Consider the following 23,794-nt stretch of genomic DNA (forward strand, 5'->3'; position numbering starts at 1 on the left):
TTTAATTTTCTTCTGGAAAAGTCTTTCTTTTGTTGATTTGGATGTATGCTTGGGGTCATTATCATGTTGAAAGGTTAAATTCCTCTTCATCTTCAGCCTTCTAGCAGACACCTGAAGGTTTGGGGCCAAAAGTGACTGGTATTTGGAACTGTTCATAACTCCCTCCACCTTGACTAAAGCCCCAGTTTCAGCTAAAGAAAAACAACCCCAAAGTATGATACTGCCACCACCATGCTTCACTGTGGGGATTGTGTTCTTTTGGTGATGCGAAGTGTTGCTTTTACGCCAATTTTGTAATTGTGTTCAGAAAGTTCAACCTTTGTCTCATCAGACCATAACATATTTTCCAACATGCTTTTGGGAGACTTCATGTATTGTTTTGCAAATTTTAGCCAGGCCTAGATGTTTTTCTGTGTAAGAAAAGGCTTCCGTCTTGCAACCCTACCCCATAGCCCAGACATATGGAGAATATGGGAGATTGTTGTCACATGTAGTGCACAACCAGTACTTGCCAGAAATTTCTGCAGCTCCTTCAGTGTTGCTGTAGGTCTCTTGGCAGCATACCTGACCAGTTTTTGTCTTATTTTTTCATCAATTTTGGAGGGATGTCCAGTTCTTTGCAATGTCACTGTTGTCCTATATTTTCTCCACTTTTGATAACTGCCTTCACTGTGTTCCATGGTATATCCAGTGCTGTGGAAATTCTTTTGTACCCTTCTCCTGACTGATACCTTTCAACAATAAGATCCCTTTGATGCTTTGTAAGTTCTCTTCGAACCATGGCTTTTTCTGTAGCAGGCAACTGAGTAAATGTCAGGAAAATCATACTAGGACACCTGAACTTTATTTGGGGTTAATCAGAGTCTCTTTAATTGATGGCAGGTGTGTACCCAAGAAGAGTGAATGCTGTAATTAAATCAAAAGGTGCTTCAACAAAGTATTACTTTAAGGGTGTGCACACTTATGCAACCAGCTTATTGTACATTTTTTTATTTTTTATATTTTCCCCTAACAGATTTGTTTTTCAATTGAATTGTACAGGTTATAGGTCACATTAAAGGTGGGAAAAGTTTTGAAATGATTTATTGTGGTCTCATTTTTTTATATCACAAAAACCTGGCATTTTAACAGTGGTGTGTAAACTTTATATATCCACTGTACATCCATCATATGAGTATAGAAGTAGAAATTGTATATATTCATAAAACGCATCTATATATGTATTATTATTAGCAGTGAAGAGTATCAGATTAAGGACAAGAATTACTGGAGACTTGTAGTCTAAATAGTTGGGAATTAGCAAGACATAGTGAGATCACATGGAGTTAGTTATGGAAGAGAGAATGGAGAGGTTATACAAGTATTTAGATGGAATAAAGTAAAGTTATAATGGAGGAAGTCAGGTTTTGGGGTGTGTTGTTAAGGCACAGGTACCAAGCCAAAGAGATGTAGTCTGAGGGATTTCTTAAAGAAAGCAAAATTGCTAATTGTTCTGATCAAAGGTGGGAGGTTCATAGGTTCATAGGTTCATAGGTAGATACTAGGCTATCTGCCCTAGGGCATTTATAAGCCTAGCCAGAGTGTATTTGGCTTCTGACTCCCTATTAGATTAGCCTACTGTGCCTCTGTAAAGTAGGTCACAGAAGGTACCCTTTTAAGATTAGTTTACTGTGCCTCTGTCTAGCAGGGACACAGGAGAGATCCCAGGGGTGAATTTGCGATTTCCCATCCACGCGTCCAAATTTCGCTTGAAGAGGGTCAGCGAGGGGCTATGTCTAACATGAATTGGGATTCTATTCCAGAGTGAGGGGAGCCTCTGGGAAATTAATTTGTCCCTCCAGCATGTCCTATTTATTTTTGTGCTGAGGTTTAGGTCCCTGGAGCGTGTAGCTCTAAGGGACTTGGATTTTTTGAGGTGGAGCATGTCCATTAATTCTGGGTTTGACATGGCTTTGTACGTCAGGCATAGATTGCCTCTGAGTAGGCGGTAAGCAACTGAGTAGAGCTGGAGTTTCTTTAGTCGAGCTGCATAGGACATCTGTTTGTAGCTCATGATCCTCTTGGTGAGGTACTTTTGGGGTCTCTCCAGTTGCTGCAGGTGTCGGGTAAGGTACATCCCAAAAGGGGCATTGTATTCAATTATGGGCCTGATGAGTGATGAGTAGAGAGGCACAGTGATCTCTCTTGATCTAGATGCGAACCCTTTCGTGATAAGGTGGGCTATATAGAAGGTCTTTCTAACCACTTTGGCAACGTGATTATCAAAGGAGAGATTACTATCTACGTTGGTCCCCAAATCTCTAATTACTTCTTCCGTACTTAATGGATTACCACCTATGTGGTAATTTGTGGGCACCTTGTTTTTCCCAAAGGGGATGACTATGCACTTTTTAGCATTTAGCTTGAGGCCGTGGTTCTGGCACCAAGCATCCGTCTCTGTGAGACCCTTTTGGAGGATTCTTGTGTCAGCTGGAGATTCGATTATGGCCCCCAGTTTGCAGTCATCTGTGAACTTTGTCAGCCATAATCCCCCCGTGTTAGCCTGAATCTCAGAAAAGTATATACCGAATAAGAGAGGTCCCAGAACTGAGCCATGTGGGATGCCACTTGTAACTGGTTTGGATTCAGACATGGCACCTGCGATTCTGACCATGTTTGTTCTATCTCTAAGCCAGTTTGCACCCCATTTTGTGATATAGGGGTTGATATTTAAGCTGGTAAGATTATTTATGATGCCCGAGTCGGGTATTGTGTCAAAGGCTTTTGTGAGGTCCAGGTAGGCTGTGTGGACTACCTTGCCCTCATCTATGGCTTTGGTTACTGTTTCAAAGAAATCAACTAGGTTTAAGAGGCAAAATCTGCCCATAACAAAGCCGAATTGGGTAGGGTCCAGTGTCTGGAGGCTCCCAATGTCTTTGTTGATGAGTTCCATGATAATATGCTCCATAGCTTTACAGACCAGACTAGTCAGGCTTATGGGGCGATAGTTTCCGGGGTCCATTGTGGCACCACCTTTGTGGAGTGGGACCACTGTAGCTGTACGCCATTCTTTGGGTACATATCCTGTAGTAAGGCTAAGTTTGAACAGTGACTTAATGTGAGGGTTCAGTTCTTCTTGGAGCTCATGTAAGACACAGCCTGGGACACTGTCTGGTCCCATAGATGCTGTGTTTTTTGCTTTGGAGAGGGCAGCTTTCACCTGTGCATCTGTGATGTCAGGGAGGTTACATTCAGTTGGGATAGGTGTTTGCTCCTTTGGGGGGGAGAAGTTTGCGCTGAATCTGTCTGCCAGGATGTTGGCTATGTCTGTAGGTTCGGTATATTCTGTACCGTTATGCAACAATTCAGAGCATATCTGGGAGGTTCCGCCCATGTTTCTGACATAACTAAAGAAGGCCTTGTGATTATCTTTAGTGCCTAGGGCAATTTTTCTTTCGAAACTGGCCTTTGATGATTTTATGAGGGATCGAAGTTTCTTGCTAATACTGATCAGAGATGCCTTCCCTTTTTGGGATTTTGCTCTGTCATGTAGTAGCTTCCTCCTTCTGTTGTATAGCTTATTTATGGCCAGGGTCCACCAGACCGGTCTCCTGTTTTTGGAGGAGTGAGTCTTGGTTTTATTTGGGATAGCACGATCCATGCATTCCTGCAGGTGCTCATAGAATGCATTTGTAATGGATTCTGCAGATTGGGCTGTATTATCCTCTGGCCCAGGGGCTTTGAAGGATTCCACCTCAGTCTTGAGAAGTGCAAAGTTGGCTTTGGAGAAATTCTTTACAGTGATTTCCTTGGCTGGGGGTGGGGATGGGATATGGATGTCCAGGGAAATTTGTTTATGGTCTGATCTTACCAATGAGGGGTTTACCTCTGGTGTGGAACATAGAGTCCCCATGTTGGTGATGACCAGGTCCAATATGTTGTTCCCTCTTGTGGGAGTGGTGACCAGTTGTTCCATTGCGTTAGAGTTTATAAATTCAAGGAACCATTGGGCGAGGGTGTTTGGGCTTGAGTAGTTTTCCAAGTCAATGTTTGGGTAGTTGAAGTCACCCAATAACATAGTGTTTGGAGAGACCTTCATATTCTCCAGTGTTCTCAGGAATGCCAAGTGGGGTTCCTGTAATAGGGAGGGTGTTCTGTAGCAGGCTACAAACTGAAAGGCAGTTTTGCCTGCTGTTAGTTGCACATGGATGGTTTCCAATGCTTCATGCAGTGCCACTAACCTGGAGGTGTAGGTATCTTTGATGAATATAGATACTCCCCCTCCTTTTGTGTTTCGGTCCGAGTTTTGGGGCCGAAACGCATGGTATGAGTTATAACCTGGTAGTGCTGGGGTGCTCTCAGGAGCCTTGAACCAGGTTTCTGTTACTGCACAGACATCGATTTTCTCCATACTGAGGAGAGTCTCGAGTGCGTGCATCTTGAGGTTTAGACTCCTGGCATTGAGTAGCATTACCTTTAGTTTTTTTATCTTTGGGTGTTCTATGGAGGTAGGTTTGTCATTTGAGCCTTGCCTAAAAAAGGCACTATGGGGGTGGCAAGAGCCTTGGCCAGTATACGAAAGCCTAAGGGTGACAGGTGCAAGCCGTCCCTAGCGAAGCAACGTGGCTTGTCGAGCATGTCATCCCAGGCTGACAGACACTGGATCCCCTTTGAATGACACCAATTCTTTAGCCAATTGTTGAAACTGATCATTTTGTCTTTATACTGTGGCATCATTCTTGGTGAGGGCAAGATGCTACTCAAGGTCAGGGACATACCAGCCTGGGCTACATGGTCCGAGAGCTCCTCTATGTCTCTTTTCATGTAGTCCAGGGAGGTACATCTCAGGTCATTCACATTCCATAGTTATTCCAGTTCTGAGACAGTAAAAGAGTACAGCATTTGGCCAGCTGAGAGATTGGGTTTATCAACTTTCAGCAACATTTTGTTTTCAGATCTAAAAGGTCGGTTAGGATGATACATAGTCAGTATAGAGGAGAGAGAGAGGCAGATTGACTGTTTCTATATAAGTTTATGTGCAGTACTTAATTGTAGATAAGTGAGGTAGTAATGAAGTTCGAGCTAGTTTAGTTGATGCAGAGAGGAACAGTGGTGGGCTAAAAATTTTGCATTTGTTAGAAATTTAACAACCTTTTTGTAGCATGAGGCAGGTTTAGTTTTCAGGGAGGACTGAATATTGGTGAGAATAGGGGAGCTATATAAGAGAGATGGAAGCAGGAATGATGAAGCTAGATCCTTTTTTGCAGAGAAGTTAAGAACTTATTTGTGCCTATAAAATATGCCTAATTTTTTATCTGTTTTCTATGTTACTGTGGATATGAAGGTCAAATGCTAGATTATGAAACTATGAGCCTATTATCATCAATGATGACATCTTTATTATTTTATTTTTTATTTTATTTATATTTGTTTACCAGGAAATTCTGACTGGACGCAGGTCCTTTTTCAGCAGATGCCTGGGGAGAAAAGCTCCACATCATGTACATGATAAATAGAGATACAAAGTCGCAGCAATAATAAACAACATTACAGGTTGTTGGTTTTAATACAATAACAAGATATTGATTATCAACAGTATATACAGTAAATGTTGCAAGTTAAGATAGTTTCTTGTTGTTTATAATATTAGTAACAAAGTTGTCAGACAAGATGTTAAAGTATGTAAAGACAACTAGCTATTTCTGACTGTGGTTAGTAGTGGCGGTAGTATAGTTGGGTTAAGAATATTGGTGGGGGTGGGTAAGGGTGGGGGTGTTAGTCTTGATTAGAACAAGGACAAAACCAGTGCAAATTTAAATGGAATTTGAGCACCGTCTTGAAAAGGCTGCTGGAAGGTAGAGTAGTTACAGAGGGTGGAAGATTGTTCCAAAGTTTAGATATGGTACATGAAAATATGGCTTCTCCTGCTGAGTTTTTGGGTTTGATAACAGTGAGTTGATTTTTGTTGCTTGATCTTAGGGGCCTAGTGGGGTGATAGGGTTGGAGAAAGGTTTGAAGGGAAGTAATGTTAAGGAGGTGGTTAATAAGTTTATGAGCGAGGGTGAGTTTATTAAAGTGAAGGAATTGTGGGAGTTCTAGCCAGTTTAGTTCTTTAAGGGAGATACAATGATGACTGCGGTAGGAGGCTCCAGTGGCAAATTTAGCAATTTTGCTGTAACAAGCATCCAGCTTGTGTAGGTCTGTCTGTCTAAGATTGGTAAGTATGGGGGATGCATAGAGTAGGGTGGAGATTAGCTTGGAAATGGCTTATGAGATTCTAGCTGCCTTGGTTAGGAATTGGTGGCTTCAGTATAATGCTCCAAGTTTCTTGTGAACTTTTTTTTTTGTGAGAGATATCTGGGTGTCAAATCTAAGTTTGTTGTCTGTTTATACACCAAGTAATTTTGTGTGTTCTGATGGAGAGATTTTGGTATTGTCTTTGACAAGAATGTTGAAGTGGGGGGTGTTTTGGGTGGCTTTGGAAGGTTGGAACAGGAGAAGTTTTGTCTTACTTGGGTTGAGTAGGATCTGAGCATTAGATAGCCAGCTTTCTACAGAAGAGAATGATTCCTGTGTGATTTGTTGTAGTTCTGGTAGAGTGGGGGCAGAGCAGATGACAGTAGAGTTGTCTGCGTACTGTATAAGATATGCTTGCATGGTGGCACTATGTAGGTTGTTAGCGAAAAGTGAGAATAACAGAGGGCCAAGGATAGACCATTGGGGAACTCCAAGAGTAACTGGGAGGTGAGGTGATATGTTATCATCCCAGATTAATGATTGCTGGCATCCATGTAGATAGCTGTGGAACCATTTGTAGGCTGATTGTGAGAAGGAGAGTTTGGGGAGAGTACAGAATAGTAGCTCATGAGATACCATGTCAAAGTCCTTTGGGAGATCTAGAAATACGGCAGTAGAGAAGAGGCCATTGTTTTTGTGATGAAGTATAGTGTTGGTGAAGGAAAGCAGAGTGGAGTTAGTGCTGTGATAAGGCCTGAAACCATGTTGAGATTTAGAGAGGAGATTATTAGCTAAGAGGTAGTTGGAGACCTGGGTGTGGATACATTTTTCAAGTATCTTGGAGAGAGGGGAGAGGATAGCAATGGGGCGGTAATTGGAGAGGTCGGTGGAGGGGGTGCTTTTGTGGAGGGGAATGATATGGGATATTTTCCATATCGAGGGAACATAGCCTTCTGTTGTGGAATGGTTGATTAGAATTGAAATTGGGTAGGCTAGTGTAGCAGCTGCCATTCCCAAGTAGTCAGAGGGGAGGTTGTCAGCTGCGAGTTTGGTGGGTTTAAGTTTTGACAATAGTCTTTTTATGTTGGAGGTAGGTACTGAGGTGAAGAAGAAATGAGGAGTGGGGGGTTTAGGGTTAGGAGTTGGGGGCTGTTGTAGGGAAGTGTTGTTTGTTTAGAGATGTTATAGTTTCAGTGAAGTGTTTGTTGAAGGATTCAGCAATACTGCTGGAGGAAGGGGGGAATGGACGGCTGGGGAATATCAATCTTCCCTGGGTGGAGAATAGTGTTAATAGTGGACCAGAATTGCTTAGGGTTGTGGTTGGTAAAGTTTAGTGTGGATTTATAGTAGAGGGATTTGTCTAATTTTATATGCTTTTTGGCTTTATTGTGCAGTTCAAGGAATGATTGCCTATCTGAGTTATTTTTTATTAGTCGCTAGTGCTCCCAGGCCTTATCTCTGGATTTCATTAGGGTTTTGGTGGTCTTTTGTAACCATGGGGCATGCCTGGATCTGACTTTGGCATTTCTTACAGGAGCATGGGTGTTTAGGATGGAGTGGAAGGTACTGTTGATGAAGTAGACAGCCTCATTTAGGTTGAGGTATTTTAGTGGTGACCAGTTAATTTTTTGCAGGGAGGAGATGAAGGAGTTGGGGTTGAAATTGGACTTGTTCTGTATTTGCATGTGGATAATGGGCTTCAGACTGTTTGTGTGGTGCCGAAGTGGTAAAGTGGGGGACTAGTCACTAAGACTGTCAGGTAAGCAGCCTGCTAGGTAAAAGTGAGGGGCTTTGTTGACTAGGATCTAGTCAAGTAAGGTATGATTGCTAGGGTTTTTGTTGATTTGTGTAGGGGATTGAATGAGTTGAGTGAACCCATGGAGATTAAGGTGAATGGTTGGGAGACTGTTATTACAGGATAGCCAGTTGATGTTAAAGTCACCGAGAATGATGATTTCCTGGGGTAGAGATAGAGTAACCCAGCTTAGGAGATTTTCTAGGGGTGTAATATTTTGCCCTGGTGAGAAATAGCATCCTATGATAGTGATTGTTTTGTTTGGGAGTAGTTTGAGATTGGCATAAAGAATCTCTTAATTGTTGTGGTGAGTGGCAGATGAGTTCAGGAGTTGAATATTGAGGTGGTGTTTAAATATCAATGCTACACCACATCCTTTTTTGGACAATCTGTCTATGCGAAGGATGTTGTATTCAGGTGGAAGTATTTCCTCACTTTTGATGTGAGGTTTGAGCCAGGTTTCAGTTAGGAAGAGAATATATGGGGAATATATGCTTATGCTGGTGTGTAGTTCTTGGATTTTGCTGCATATGCTTTTGATGTTTAGGGACATTATAAGTAGGTCTGTTGTTTTCTTGTTGACTAGAAGTTGAGTTGTGGGGGGTTGCTTGGACTAGGGTTTCTGGTTGGGTTGGATTTGGGAGGACCAGGGTTTGGATGGATGTCTCCAGCGAGGGCTAGTTTATAGAGGGTGTTTAGGATATGTTTTATATACATAGAAAATTGCTTATGGTATCTTAGGGATATTTTATTTTTGAGTGTGTTAGGTGTTTGGTAATGGAGTGAGTGCATTGGGAGGATGGTTTCTGTGGCAGGGGTTGTATAGTTATAGTGTAAATGTTTGAGGGAGGGTGTTGAGAGAGTACAGTGGAAGTTGTTGGGGCATGTGACTGTGGAGCCTTGGTAGGATGTAATGTGAGCTAGAACTATGTAGGTTAGGACTGTTATTATATTAGGTAGTAGCATGATTGCTGTTGGATGTAGGGGAGGGGGTGAATAGTGGTGTAGCCTAATTGCTGGCAATTAGGGGTGGGGTTAAGGCTATGAATAAATGAAGAGGTACTGGGGCAGGTGGGAATAGGGGGCAGGGAGGGGAGAGGAGTGAGCATAGTGCTTGGAATGACTTCAACGATAGTGTTTTAGGAGAACACTGGGAATTCACTCATGTTGAGAGGGTGGGTTTTTGGGGGAATGAATATTAAAAGTTTTTTTTTTTTTATGGCTATGGTTTAGTGTGAGATGTTTCTTAGACATATGGGTTTTAGTTAATGTAAATGCTTCTTGAGTAAGACGTTGTAGCTCATTGACTGATTTGGCAGTGCAGATTATAGTAGAATCATCTCCATACTGGATAACAGTGTCATTGGTAAGAGTAGTATGGAGGTTGTTGACAAATATACTGAATAGGAGGGTACCTAATATAGATCACTGGGGTACAACTGTAGTTGTGCTGAGGAAGGAAGAGAAGGAATGTTGCCATATAGTCGATTGCTACCTGTTGGAAATATATAAAACCAGTGTTAGGTTGGCGGTGAGATGCCTAAGTTGGAGAGTTTGGTGAGCAGAAAAGAAACTGTATTGAAGGCCTTTGATAGATCAAGAAAGAGTGAAGACACCATGTAGCCAGCATCATGAGGTCTATTTACTGTGTCCATGAAGGAAATGAGAGTGGTGCTAGTACTATATCCAGGCCTAAAGCCGTGTTGAGTGGGGGATGGGATTTGGTGTTTAACCAGATAAGCAAGGAGCTGAATGTGAACACACTTTTCTAATATTTTGGAGATAGGAGAAAGAATGGCAAAGGGTCAGAAATTAGAGATTTTGGAGTCGGTACCACCTTTATGAAGTGGATTAACAAATACTTTTTCTAGATATATGGTATACTTGACTCCTGAATAGACCTGTTGAGGAGAATGTTGATAGGGTAGGCAATAGAGCATGCATATAGCTGTAAGAATTCTGCAGGTGAGTTATGTGGTGCATCAGTACATAGTTTCAGTTTTTAAAGGTCTGTTTTTATGGTGGAGATTGGTATAGGTGAGAATGAAAATGTAGGTAGAGGACAAGTGGAAGAATGTGTTGATGGCTGTCCTAGAGAGGGTTGGGAACAAAAATAAAAAAGTCGACAAAGCAGCTGAACAAAAAAATAGATAAAAAAACTGCTCAAGGCTTGGAAAATATGAAACCACGGACTAGCGTAACTTCCACTTTATTCAATACTTTCGTAAAAAAATTCTTCAGAACCAAAAGTAATGTTACATCAAGCATTCATTTAAATACTGTACACAATTAAAATCAATTAATCAATTACATAGTGTAAAAACATAATTAAAGAGCCCTTTACAAAAAGCAAACTCTTCATTCATCATTATGCACTATAGAATAGGTATAATTGAGTACATTACAATAACAAACATTATAAAACATATGCTTCACGATCTTTTAAGAAAAATTTAATATTGATGGCTTCATTTAACCCAGGAAAATGATCTGCCTGTAGTTTAATTTGCCATCTAGCCTCTCTTTGAGCCAAAAAATTCCTGTAATCACCCCCCCCCCCCGATGTCAGGTTCACAGTGTTCCAGGATAGAAAACAAATTTTTTTTAAAACCAATACATTCAACACATTGTTTATAAAATATTTGTTTTTTTTTTCCTTTTTTCTAATATTATACATATGCTCCTTCATTCTAACATTTAATTTTTTCTTAGTCATACCAATATAAAATGATGAGCATTTGTCACACACTGCAATATAAACAACTCCTTTTGTTTTGCAACAAAAACTACCAGGGACCCCTATGGTATAAAGTATGTGAGGAAGCTGAATGTAGGGTCCTTCTAAAATAAACCTACAGACGGAACAGTCATGACACTTGTGCATACCCCTGTTGATATGCCCCTTCTTAATGCTACATGTGCTTCTATCTCTCCCCTTTTCAAATGCTCCTTTCAGACTATGTTCATTCCTATAAACAAACTTCGGTTTCCCCTTAATGGCTGCCATTAAATCAGCATTTCCTTCGAGGATCTTCCAATTGTGGTTTATAATATTACGTATACCTATATTGTCAACACTCACATTCATACTGAAACATAAAATTTCAGTATACTTTCCAGTTTCCTTAACTTGGAGTGTTGGCCTATTTTTCAAAATGGGTGGATACAAGGTTGCACGTTGCTTAGAGATGTCATCAGCTGCTTCCCTTAACAAACTCTCACTGTACCCCCTCCCCAAAAACAATTGTATGATGAATTCAAGCTCATTAATAAATGTCTCATCAACACTCGTCATCCTGCTAGCTCGTATGAATTGGCTTTTAGGTATATTATTCAGCATGAATTTCGGATGTTGACTAGTTGCATGTAAATAAGTATTCTTGAAAGTTTCTTTACGAAAAATACTGCTAGTAAAGTTTTCTCCCAATGCATTCCATGTTAAAGTTACATCCAAAAAGTTAATGGAATTTCCATAACATCCCACAGCAAACTTCAAGAAGTCAGAAACCTCATTCAACTTATTACAAAATAACTGCATTTCTCAAACCCCTCCATATAAAATAAAAATTAAATCATCTATAAATCTTTTGTAATAAATGACCTTGAATTCAGTTTTCAAGCAGTCCAAGATGGTGTGTTCCCACCACCCCATAACTAAGTTGGCAAAAACTGGGGCTGCTGGGGACCCCATCACAACTCCTTGAACTTGCTTGTAAAATATATGATTAAAAATAAAAAAAATATTTTCTAAAATAACTTCCATAGAATCACAATAAAAACTGACTTCTCCATTAGATATATTACTACATTGCTGTAAAAATGCTCTCATTACTTCTATCCTCTTGTCGTGGGGTATGGACGTGTACAAAGACACTACATCTAGAGTAAACATAATGTGCTGTGTTGGACTGAATAAATGAGCTTCATTCACAAAACGAATACTATCTAAAAAGATCCCAAGAGTCCCTCAAATATGACTTCATTTTACAAACAATAGGACTAAGCATTGCATCAATCATTTTTGACATACCCACTGTGACATAATTCGGGGCAGAAATAATAGGTCTGAAGGGAGGGTCCGTTAGGCTTTTGTGACTCTTAGGAATGCCAAACATCACTCCTATTCTAGGATGTTCTACTTCACAAAAATTGTACATTGCAGAATCCATATTACTGCACATCAAATTTTCATACAAAAAGCTGTTAACATATCTGAAACGTTTCTCTATGTCCTTTGTCGAAACAATATTATATTCATTCATGTTACTGAGCATAGATTCCATTTTATTAATATAATCCTTTTGATTCATCAAGACAGTGAGCCCTCCCTTATCACTTTTCATTATTCTGATGTCTCTAGAAGTCACTAACTCTTTCATAGCTTTTCTCATGTTGACATTCAAGTTATTAAAATAATATTGACTCTTGTTATTGAGCAAAGCTCTAATCTCATTCTCACATGTTGTTTCAATCACCTGAATAGTATGAATTAAAGCTGGATTAAAGTTAGAAGGTTTAAAAAACATGCTGTTGTTTTTTCTCACATCTTTCAAAATATATCTTAAATTGAACTTCCTAGTAAATTTCTTTAAATCAATGATGGTTTCAACTACATCAGCTCACCTAGTGGGAATGAAATTTAAACCTAACTTTAACAGTTGAACATGAAATTTGTTTAAAATACAGTCAGATAAATTTAAAATGTCCTTTTCAAACTTAACCTCACCTACTCGTTGTCTGTGGATGATTCGGACATTAATCTTGCCTTCTTTCTGGTCATCTTCTGCTGCTTGCAAGTTCTTTAAGTAAGGAGTTGATTGCACCCCAACATTTCTTTGGGTTTTGTTTGTGTTGGTCTTGGAGGCTTTGGAATTGTTCTTTTTTATTTTTGAGCACTAGTCATTTTGCTTGATTGTGAAACTGTTTATATTGAATGAAGTTGGAAGAATTTTTGTTTTTTTGCCATGCTTTCCAGGCTTTGTCCATTGTGGATATGATTTGCTTTGTGAATTTGGTAAGCCAGGTGGTATGTTTTGCCTTGGCTCTTTTTAGACGGAGACGGGATAAACTATTTAAGATCCTAAGAAATGCAGAATTAAAGAATTCAACAGTTTCATTAAATGGGAGATATTTTAATGGAGACAAGTTGATGTTTTGCAAGATGTCATTAAAGGTATTAGGGGAGAAATTAGATAAATCTATGGTTTGCTTGAATTGATGTTTACTTGGTATTGAGGTGGAGTCCTGTATTATAAAGACTGGTAAGTGGACATTAATACTATTTGATAGTGTTCCAGAGGAACAGATTTTGTTAGGGTCAGAAACCAGAATCCAATCCAGGATCGAGCCATAATCATTGTTATGTTAGGTCTGGTTATATTGGTAATTAGCTGGGTATAGATGTGAAGGTTAATGCTGGTGGAAGGGTTATGGTTAGAGATATCCAGCCAGTTAATATTAATGTCAACTAGGATGATCATTTCATTTTTAATATTGTTGGTTATCCAGGCAATAATATCTTCTAGTATATGAATATTATTGTCTGGGGGATGTATATGACCATAATACAAAGGTTTTTGCACTTATTCAGTTTTAGGAAGTTGACAAGCATTTATGCAGAGGAAAACTGTGGGATAGGTTTTGTATAGGGAACTACAGTGTAGGTATTTGGATGTATCAAGGCAATGCCACCACCTTTTTTTTTTTGAAGTATGTTCTAAGGCATGAATAACTAGGGGGAAGGAATTCAGCATATTTGATGTATGGTTTTAGCCAGGTCTCTGTAATGGCAGTGACATTGTGTTTATTTTTGATTAACCAGGCATGGGGATGAGGGATTTTATGTCTTATGCTTTGGAGATTGATGGTGGTGAAATTTAGGGATTTTAAGGTGTTCATGGGATTATGGCAGGCAGGGAAGGGGCCATGGTTTGGGTGTATGTGTCCACACTGAATTAGGTTGTGGTAGGTAGGAAAAGTAACAGGTAGGAGCTTCTTTTTAATTTTATGGTGGCGTTCAGTGACAAATTAATGTGATGGTTGTTTTGAAGAGAGAGGATTGTTAGTTTGGTTTGTAAAATTAAATCTGTGGCATATAGATTACAGCCTACTGCAAAGTAGCTGGAAAGAGACTGGTTATGAGTGGAAGTTATAGAGGTGGGTTTGTAAGTTATGTAGGTTAGTTGATATGATGAAAGCTGTAGAAGGAGATAGAGGTTTAGAGTGAGTGTAAAGAGAATAGTGTTGAAGATGAGAGACATTGTAGAGAAATGTGCTTGTGCCCTGAACAGGCACCTCACTTAAGTGGCATGTTTAATCATAGCCTCACCTCAGGCTTCATGCCCATTGAGTGGCATACAGCTACAGTTATCCCACTCTACAAAGGGAGATCTACCTTGGATCCCGGGAATTACCGTCCCATCAGTCTGATGAGCCTGATCTGCAAGGGCATGGAACGCATTATCATGGAACTTATAAACAAAGAAATTGGCAACCTTCAAACACTGTACCCCACCCAATTTGGGTTTGTGAAGGGTCTATCTTGTCTCCTGAACCTGACTGACTTCTTTGAATCGATCTCCAGAGCTGTGGATGAGGGTAAGGCGGTCCACACAGCCTATCTGGACCTCGCCAAGGCCTTCAACACCATCCCTATGTCACTCCATGGGTTGCCAACTGGCTTACTGACAGAACCCAGACTGCAAAAGTAGCCAACTCCAAATCCAGCTCCAGACAAATGACAAGTGGAGTACCTCAGGGATCAGTCCTGGGACCGCTCTTGTTTGGCATCTACTTCTCTGAAGTACAGGCCAACACTAAGGGACTCTGACTAACAAAGTTTGCAGATGACTGCAAACTGGGAGTCATTATTGAATCCTCAAATGATATGGATATTCTACAAAAGGGCCTTACAGAAATAGATGCTTGGTACCAGAGCCATGGGCTCAAGCTTAATGCCAAGAAATGTATAGTTATCTATTTTGGAAAAAACTATTTACCCATGAATTACCACATAGGTGGCAGTACACTAAACACCGAAAGTGTGATGAGACACAGCAGGCAAATGAAGGTTGAGGAACTGAATCCTGTACCACTTGAAGTAGGTGATTAAAAGCCCATGGCCTTATTCCTCAGCATTCACTAACCGATGATAGCTAAGGATACATATTAAGTTGTTGTTGGTTTAGATGTGCTAGAGATTTTTTTGTGAGTGTATATGTCTGTGTGTGTGTCTCTGTTTGTGCCTGTGTCTTTGTGTGTCTTTGTTTTGCATATGCAGTGTGTGGACTTTTACATTAATTATTGGTGAGTAACACAGAGTAGGTTTAAGAGGAGAATTTAACAGTTTAACGGCATGGCACCCTCACCTGTGTGATACATGATTGGTGGGTAGCTGGTAAAAACTAACAAAATAGTATAAGACCTTAGATGTCTTCCTTTAATGTGATGCTCATGTAACCACTACTGCTTCTAAAGAATAGAGACTTGCCCATCTGCTCCAAGGTTGAGCTTGTCAGCTAAGTCAGAGAAGGCATTTTCCCTTTCATACAGCTCTTTTCAGTCCAGTTATAGAATACTTAACTCAGCTCTGTAACTTAATCATGTGTTACCTGGTGCAGTTGGTGAATGTACAAATGTTCCTCATAAAGTGAATCAACGAGCTTCATGCTTGTCTCATAGGGAAAGTCTGCAATTCTCAGATTAATCAGTTTGAGAACATTGCTGTATTGCTTTCTACTCAGATAAATGTCTTCATCTAACATCGAGAGCTGCACTACCTCTGTAAACCCTTTTACTTTCAAATATTGCACCGCAATTATTACTGCAAACTCCAAAACAAACCACAATTCAGAAATCAGAATTTTGCTGTCTGAAACATTGAACGAATTTGAATATACAGACCATTATTCACATGTAGTACATGCAAAACATCATTTTCCTTATTAGCACCTTCTGTATGGAATGAAAGCTCAGAGAATATCAGGAAACTGGAAATGTACTGACTTTCAGGAAAATTCTCTGAGTTTATCTTTTCAATCAAAACATATGTAGTTACTTATGGACAGAAGATATTGTTCCTGTGCAATGCCACCATTTTCTGTTGCACTCTTTGATGTGTGCTACTGTTTGTCTTCCACAGCATTCATTTAGATGGAAGGAGTGACCCTGAGCTTGAATTTTATAACAGATTTTTTGCAATATTGATCTATGCCTTTCTGGCAACAAATGACAATACATATTACTTTAGCAACCAATTAGCCCCATGTTAGGACATTTTGTTTATGCCGTCTTGCATACCTGACTGACTGACATGTCTTTTTTTTTTCACTTGATAAGTAAATGACTTTTTTAACTGCTGTTCACTGGATTACATTCTGTTACTACCTAGAGCTACCTCCAGCATGTCATATCTTAATCTTTAAATCACAGAATGTACATTCTAAATATTTATGTTTTCACTTCTTTTGCTCATTTATGTCATGGCTGAAGAGAGTCTTCACACTAGCCCACCTACTTAGTTTCCAGTTAGTAAATAAATAGTCTTTGTTGGGAATTTGTATTTAATTTGACATAATGTTTGCTGTGCACTGCAACATTTTCTCTGCACTTGCTGAGAGATGTATGCATTACGGACCTTGACTGAATTGTTAGATATTTTTATTTTATGTATAATGTATTTATGCATTTTATTTGCACGCAAAAGTATTTAGGAATTTGGATTTCACTTGCAAAGTTGTTGCTTGATATACATATTTTTGTGCTATTGTGTCATGTTTTCTTGCTCAAGTGCCTCTGGTTATGGCTGAAAAGTGTCCTCAGACCTGTTCACTTACCTCGTTAAAAATGGCAAATAAACATTTAGTTTTGTCTAACAGTTAGCACAGAGGACTAAGGCTATAAGCTGTTAACGAGCTGTTTCTGTTGTTACAACATTTGATTTTCTCAGCCTTCATTTGCTAGTGTGAACTTGATCATGTCACTTAACAGTAATCAGTGGCAGTTGGGGTGTTGGGCTAGGTCTCTTTAAAGGTTTCCTGGACCACATGCCTAGCAATAACCTATGAATAAATGCAATAAAAAATCACATTCTGGTTTCTCACTTGGCTCTTTCCTTTTAAAATAAACAAAAATAGCATATCCATTTAATTGTCCCATCAATAGGCTGCACTAAAATCCATAGTCCAGATCTGCAAGTCTCTCTCAGTTCTAGATTTTAGCTCTCCATTGTAGGTAAGTCCACAATATGCACCTCTGCAACAGGATCTAATGGGGCTATCACGCACTATACATTTGTGGACTTCAGGTAAGCTCCTTCTTACCTCTTTCACAATCTTCTAGATGAAGAACTAGGTTTCTTTTTCTTGGAGGCAACTTTCTTCTTTACCACTGGTACTGGCAATTTACAAGATAATACAAACCAATTTCCTCATTCACATTCTGACAGAATATTCCCACACACCAGTCACTCGTGTTACACTTACCTCCCTGGACTACATGAAAAGAGATATGGAGGAGCTCTCCAATCTTGTATCCCAGGCAGGTATGACCCTAGCCATGAATAGCATCCTGCCATCACCCAGAATGATACCACAGTGCAAGGACAAAATGATTGACTTCAACAGTTGGCTAAGCTTCTGGTATCATTCTAAGGGGATCCATTATCTGTCTGCCTGGGATGACATGATTGACAGACCACGATGCTTTGCCAGAGATGGCCTGCACCTGTCACCCTTGGGATTCCAGATACTGGCTAAGGCTCTTGCCAAACCTATAGTGCCTTTTTTAGGCAAGGTTTAAATGACAAATTCACCACCATAACAGGTACAAGCAAGCAAAATCTGAGGGTAATGCTACTCAATGCTAGAAGTCTAAACCTCAAAATGCATTCACTCGAGACACTCCTTAAAATGGAGAACATCGACATCTGTGCAGTGACAGAGACCTGGCTCAAGGCTCCAGAGAGCACCCCTGCATTACCACGCTATAATTCATACCACACCTTTCGGCCACCTAACCTGGACCGAAGCACTAAAGGTGGAGGCGTGTCCATATTCATTAAGGATAGCCACACCTTCAGGCTAATTGCTCAGCATAATCCATCCGAGATTATCCAAGTGCAACTAACTCTGGACAAGACTGCAATACAAATTGTAACTTGCTACAGATCCCCCACCATGCCCAAGGATTCCCACTCCTCATTTTTTGATACACTGGAAAATATTAGGGTATAAACCAATACCCTAATAATGGGTGATTTCAACTACCCCACCATTAACTGGGAAAACTACTCATGTACCAACTCTTTTGCTCAGTGTTTTCTGGAATTCATAAATTCCAGAGCCTTGGATCAACTTATCCACACTCCCACCAGGGGCAGCAATATCCTCGACCTGGTCATTACCAGCATGGACAACTGGTGTTCCACACCAGAGGTCAATTCATTGTTGGTCAGATTTGACCACAAGCTAATCAGCCTAGACATCCACATCCCGCCCCACCCCCCCATTAGGGAAACCACCGTAAAAAATTTCTCCATAGCCAACTTCACGCTTCTTAAGACAGAAGTGGCAAACTTCACGACACCCATGCAGACGGACAATAGAGGTACGACTACTGAATCCTACACAAATGCACTTCATAAGCACTTACACAAGTGCATGAATCATGATATCCTTAACAGAACCAAGATGCTATCCTCCAAATAAGGAAGCCAATCTGGTGGTCCCCTGCCATAAACAAACTCTACATCAGAAAAAAGAAACTGTTGCAAAAAAGAGTAAAATCCCATGACTGGAAAAACTCACTGGTCAGCCTAAGTAAGAAGCTGAGATCCCTCATAAAATCCTCCTAAGCTAGTTATGAAAACAAAATTGCCACTGATTCTAAAGACAACCACAAAGCATTCTACAGCTAAGTCAAGAATCTCAATGGCAAAACTCAGATCTGCTCTGAGTTACAGCACAATGGCACTAAATATACAGAACCAACTGATATTGGCAATATCCTGGCAGATAGGTTCAGTGCTAACTTTACCCCCTCACCCCCTAAAGGGCCAATCTCTATACCGGAAGAATGCAAAGTTCCTGTAATAATGGCTGCACAGGTAAAAACCACACTCTCCAAAGCCAAGAACACAGCATCCATGGGACCTGACAGCATCCCAGGCTGCATTCTACATGAACTACAGAATGAACTGGCACCCCACCTAAGCACCATATTCAATCATAGCCTCACCTCAGGCTTTCTGCCCACTGAATGGTGCACAGCGACGGTTATCCCACTCCACAAAGGGGCAGCCACCATGGACCCTGGGAACTATCGCCCCATGAGTCCGGTCTGCAAGGTCATGGAATGTACCATCATGGAACTTATAAACAAAGACATTGGTAATCTCCAATCTCTGGACCCCACCCAGTTCGGGTTTGTAAAAGGAAGATCATGTCTCCTAAACCTGACTGACTGTTTTGAAGCAGTCACCAAAGCCATAGACGAGGGTAAGGTGGTTCACACAGCCTATCTAGATCTCGCCAAGGCTTTTGACACCATCCCCCACTCTGGAATTATAGATAAACTCACTAAACTAGGTAAAAATCCCTATGTCACAAGATGGGTTGCCAAATGGCTCACGGACAAAACCCACACTGTGAAAGTAGCAGACTCCAAATCCGACTTCAGACCAGTGACAAGTGGAGTACCACAGAGTTCGTTCCTGGGTCCTCTCCTGTTTGATATCTACTTTTCTGAAGTACAGGCTAGCACAGACGGTCTTTGGCTAATGGAGTTCGCAGATGACTGCAAACTAGGAGCCATAATTGAAACTCCTAACAATGTGGACATCCTACAAAAAGGCCTCACTATGACAGATGCCTGATGTCAAAGCCATGGCCTCAAGCTCAATGCCAAAAAGTGCATTGTCATCCCCTTTGGTAAAAACTCTGTGCCCATGAGCTACCACATAGGTGGTAGTCTACTTAACACTGAAAGTGTGATAAGAAACCTTGGGGCACAGGAGGACAGTAGTCTCTCCTTTGATAATTCCATCACCACAATAGTCAGGAAATCCTTCTACATGGCACACCTCATCACAAACATTTTTTCATCCAGGAAAAAAGAGGTCATTGTTCCCCTATACTCATAACTCATTAGACCCATTATAGAGTACAACACCCCTTTTGGTATGTACCTCACAAGATATCTACAACAACTGGGAAGGCTGCAGAAATATCTCACAAAGCGGATTACTGGCGTCAAACAGATGAGCTACGCAGACCGTCTCAAAAAACTTCAACTTTACTCCTTTGCATATCACCTACTCAGAGATGATTTCTGCCTAACATACAAAGCTATGTCAAACCCAGAGCTGTTGGACATGCTCCACTTAAAGAAATCCCAATCCCTCCAGGCTACATGCTCTAGGGACCTAAACCTTGTCACCACAATAAACAGAACATGCTGAAGGGATAGATTCCTGCCCCAGAGACTTCCCATACTGTGGAACAAACTACCTATCTATATCAAACAAAGCTCCTCATTAGCACTCTTCAAGAAAATCTTGATGATTGGATGGGAAAAAGGAAATTCACCCCGGGGATCACCTCTGTGGCTCTGCTCAACAGGGGCACAGGAAAATAATTTTCTTGGATGGCAAAAGCCAGGGTACCTTTTTGGCTAGGCTTGTATAGGCCTTAGGGCCGATAGCCTAGTACTTATCTATGAACCTATGAAATTAAAGATAAAGTACACTTAGAGCTCACAACATGTTACACTATTATCCATCCAAGCTAAAAAAACATGGGTTTTAGGATCAGTAGTATGGATCATAGGACTTAGTAAAACTCACTGGCATTGCAATTTTCTAGACCAGACTTGTGAGTTGCTGTAAAATTAATGGGTTTTAGGGCCAGTGCCCATCAGCACACCTGGGCATGGCTATCATCTGCTTACTTGGCTACTGTAGACAAGTATGGTCAGTTACCAAAACTTTAAAGCCTACCCAATAAATATTACTTAAAGAAATAGAGGGTCCATATTACTGCTAAATGCTCTCATTCTGTATTGAAATATCTCCTTTCTGCACTACCTAACTACACTACCTAGCTTTCTGCTGATACAGCACGCAGGGTTTTCCTCACTTTGAATGCATTATGTGATCCTGCCAGTGAACCTACTGCTAAAACATTAATGCAAGGCTGAAAATTTTAACAAAATAGTGAGCCAGTAATATAGGTTCAGAGCAGAGGATCTTTTTTAGTTCATAAATGTCCGGTCTGCTACCAGAGACAATTCAGCCTTGGAAGGAGCTTTATCTCTTGTAAAATATGTGAAAGGGCAGGCAACAGTCACAATATATATATATATTTTTTGCGGCAGCAGAGTAAGTGACATCTGCCAATATCCCTACATCAAGTAAAGTTTCTGGCTTTTCTTAGGGTCTCTATTAACTCATCAGTTTTGGGCATGGAAGACCTATGAAATGCTGAACTTTTATCCAGTTTCCAAAAGTTATTTCTATAATGCTTGCATTAGATTTAGAAACTAGATGTAGTGGGCTGTGGCATTCACCTTGGGATTCATTTATCACTCCTAGGTCTAGCATCTTTTGAACTTCTTCTCTTACCTGCTGATTTTTGTAACTGTGGTACCATGTAAGACTTCAGTCTGACTTTCCTTTCTGGTGATATCTCTATGTTATGCTGAATCAGTTTAGTTTTCCTTTGCATGACTGAGAACACATATTTATTTATTTCAGAAACTCTCTTACCTCCTGTTTTTGTATTTTTTCAAACAAATGAGCAAAATAACTTCCAGGAGAGAGTCTTGCTTCAGTCCCATATGAATTTAACTTGCAAACTCACACTGCTTAAATCTTCAATTCTTTCCATGGCTACAGTACATTGATGCACTAGATTTGCTTTTAATCTTTCTCTTCTCTGACTGTCTAATCTTATAAGTCACTGAATTTATTACTTCAATCCCTTCAAATGTTATTGCCATTTATCCAAAACCCTGTTGATAATGCAGAGCATTAGTAAATTTTCTGAGTCAACATTTTGTTTATAATAAACTTGTCGATGACTCTTGGGCTTTCTGCATGTGAACCTTTACTATGGGTATAACCAGCTTTAGTATAGCCTACAAACTAATGCACTATAACACTTTTAAATAGTGGCTTCACTTCTTCACAAGTTTCCTTAGGAATGCTAAGCATTCCTGTTAGGTGCCTGCTGTTAAGCAGTTCAAATGGAATAAATCCAGTTAGCATTTATTTTACGGCAAACAGTAATTAAAGGAATAACTTGGTCCTAGTTCTTTTTTTTTAGGTTCACTGCCTGCAGTCTATAAAGCCCATTGACTCCATATTGCTGTGAATGTTATCACCAGCTCATATGTTCCCATGTGAGGTAAGAACCAATTATTGGGCTATTATCCAGGCAGACGTCAGGATCTTCTCCTAGCCCATAGTGCTCTTAATATCCTTTGGAAACGTCTGAGGGATGCTACTGCTGTCAATCTTTGGGAGAGGAGCCAATAGGGTTCCTTGCGTGACTGCTCATGACCTATATGGCTATGTCATGGCAGCACAACAATTTGCCTGGACTTGACAGGCTGCATCACCCAGAGCTTCCACTGAGTGTCAACAAGTAGTGACCTTAATGACCTCATTGACCTCATTCTCCCTAGAATGGTGGTACCATATGCCAGTTATGCTAATCCTCCCAACAAGCAGCGTCTAGCTCCTCTGTCCACTAATTGAATATTGGTTATCTTTGTCAGAGTTAGGGCTTAATCTCTCTGTGCCATAGGAGTGTGGACTCTAGTCCAAGTTATTTCCTTCTATGTCAATAACTTTACTTAACACAAATGTCAGTGCTTTGTTTTACTTTTCTACTAATCCATCAGCCTGTTGATGGTACACTGGTGTCGTCACTGGCTGGACTTTGAAGCACTAACATAACTTATCATGTACCTTTGACATAGAAAGGGTTCCTTGGTCACTATATTTTTCATTGATACAAAATTTGGAGAATACCGGCACCAGTGCTTTGGCAGTAGTTGTATCCTTAGCTTTGAATAATGACACTGCTTCTTGAAACTTTGTAGCATCGTTTAATATTACTAGTATGTATTGAAAAACATTGCTAGATTATATTACTGGGTCCACAATGTCCACAGCAGTGCATTCAAATGGCTCCTCTTTGATAAGCACTGCAGTTAAGGGTCTTTTTATATCCAGGATAGGGAGCAGTTTGGTGGCATTCTGGACAAGAAGCCAGTATGTTTCTGTTTCATTATACCTGTCCAGTAAATTATGAATAGTACTCTTGCCTTGGTTTAGTCAGTTTGCAGGTGACGTCCTAATGCATCACTATGGTATAGCTTCAGTACTATTATCCTATAAGGCTTTGGCACTTGTAACTGATGTAATGTCTTCCTTATTTTTGCATATCTTTATAAGAGGTCATCTTTCACCTCATAAGAAGGGTAATAAGTAATGGGGCCATCCTGTTTACTATCTTCTCTGGCCATCCTGATGACTATCTTCCCCTACAACTTTTGTTATTCTCTCTCTCATCTCCTTTAAAACATCATCTTCCCATTGTGTGTGTATTTAAGTTAATTTGGCTTACTTGTAATTCCACTTGTAAGCCCACTAACTCAGGATTACTTTTTTCAGTAACATCTTGATATGATAGGTGCAGATCAGGGTGTGTGTTGTGACTTTAAGAAGTATTTAAAAGTGAGAGCACTTGCATATAAATAGAGAGCACATGCAGGCAACAG

Source organism: Protopterus annectens, chromosome 1.part2 (genome assembly GCF_019279795.1).
Source record: "Protopterus annectens isolate FY-2018-M chromosome 1.part2, PAN1.0, whole genome shotgun sequence".
Classification (NCBI taxonomy): Eukaryota; Metazoa; Chordata; order Ceratodontiformes; family Protopteridae; genus Protopterus; species Protopterus annectens.